We start from the raw sequence: 1715 nt of genomic DNA on the forward strand, positions 1-1715 counted from the left end.
TATATAATGTCTGTGTGTACTGCTCACGCACACACGTACACACACACACACTCAGTCGTATGCATACATATGTTTGTGGCTATATATATATATATATATATATATATATATATGAGGGGGTGTGCGCGGTTGTCTCTATGTATGCGTGAGGATGCATGCGTGCGCCACCACTTACAACCTATGACGTTATTTATTATAATTTTCTGTGGTAATGTATTAGAATCTTCATCGTCAGAGGTTGCCATAACAGCCTCTTCATTTTGAAGCAACACTGCATTTTACAATCATCACTTTCACCATCTCCCTTTTTCTTTTCTCTCTGTCGCTCCCCGTCTCTGTCTATCTCTCTCTCTCTCTCTCTCTCTTATACACAACAATGGATATTTGACCTTACAACAGATTTTTACTTAATTGGACAGTAAGCTTCTTGTTTGTCCTTTCTCCTGCTTATTGTGTTGTTATTGTCAGTATCTAAGTCAATATTGGTGTCATCTATTATTATTATTATTATTATTATGATTATTAATATTATTGTTATTATTATTGGGGTAGTAATGATGAACCCTAATTTTAAAATATTTTCTTTTTGTATTTTGTACCTTGATGATTTTTGCTTCAGTTTACAAAACAAAAGAACAGCTTCATGTTAATTGTTTTAATTGAAATATGAAATGAGACTAACATACACATGTCTCTGTACATACATACATTATATATATGTAACATATATATATATATGAATGTATGTGTATATGTGAATATATATATATACTTTCATTATATATACATATGAATGTATGTGTATATATATGTGTGTATATATCATCCACCTAAATATTCATGCATACATTTAAAAGGAAGACAGATGTTAGGGTGTATATATGTGTGTGTGTATATACACACACATATACAAGTGTATCCTGTATGTATATAAGTAAATATATGTATACATACATGTGTGTGTATAAATGTGTCAATATGTGTATATGTATGTGTGTGTATATCAAAATATATACACACACCTACATATATATACAGATAGATATGTGTATATATATATATATGTGTGTGTGTATATATATATATATATATATATATATATATATATATATATATATATATATATATATACACACGCACGCACATTTTATATGTATTTGTGAATGTGTATATTTATATGTATGTGTTTATTTGTACATATATGTATGTATACATTTATATCTTTGCATACAGATTGTCAGATCTCTAGATGTATGTATGAATATTATATATATATATATAGATATATATATATATATATATACATACACACACACACCAAGACACACACCAACATCTATATGTAGAGATACTAATTAAAAATACAGGGATGGAAGAGTGGTTGAATACACCTAAATTCAGTTAATTTTAGCTCTTTATCATTATATTTTATTCTACTGATGAAGGTTAGATTAATTAGTGAGTGTACATACTGAAACAAACGTGAATATACAGGTATATATTTTGGTAATGTATATAGCAGAACATATATGCGTGTATATGTGCGTGTGTGTGTGTGTATATATATATATATATATATATATATATATATATATATATATTCAAATACACAGATGTACATGTTTGTATGTATGTATATATATGTGTGTGTATGTGTATATAAATATTACTGATGGAGACTGTGTGTGTGTGTGTATATATATATATATATATAT

General features: G+C 27.5%; 1 protein-coding gene across 10 annotated transcripts in view; it reads left to right on the plus strand.

Annotated features, from left to right (window-relative positions):
- The window catches only part of LOC106880568 (kinesin-like protein unc-104), a 305280-nt gene that overhangs the window by 69255 nt on the left and 234310 nt on the right, over nucleotides 1–1715 (plus strand). The window contains exon 1 of one of the 10 annotated variants that reach the window (XM_052976566.1): nucleotides 199–418. The exons of the other annotated variants lie outside the window; for them this stretch is intronic. The gene's annotated coding sequence lies outside the window, so the exon portion shown is untranslated. Of the gene's footprint in view, nucleotides 1–198; nucleotides 419–1715 lie in introns of those variants that run through there. 10 annotated transcript variants of the gene reach the window in all.

This window comes from Octopus bimaculoides, chromosome 25 (assembly GCF_001194135.2).
Source record: "Octopus bimaculoides isolate UCB-OBI-ISO-001 chromosome 25, ASM119413v2, whole genome shotgun sequence".
Classification (NCBI taxonomy): domain Eukaryota; kingdom Metazoa; phylum Mollusca; class Cephalopoda; order Octopoda; family Octopodidae; genus Octopus; species Octopus bimaculoides.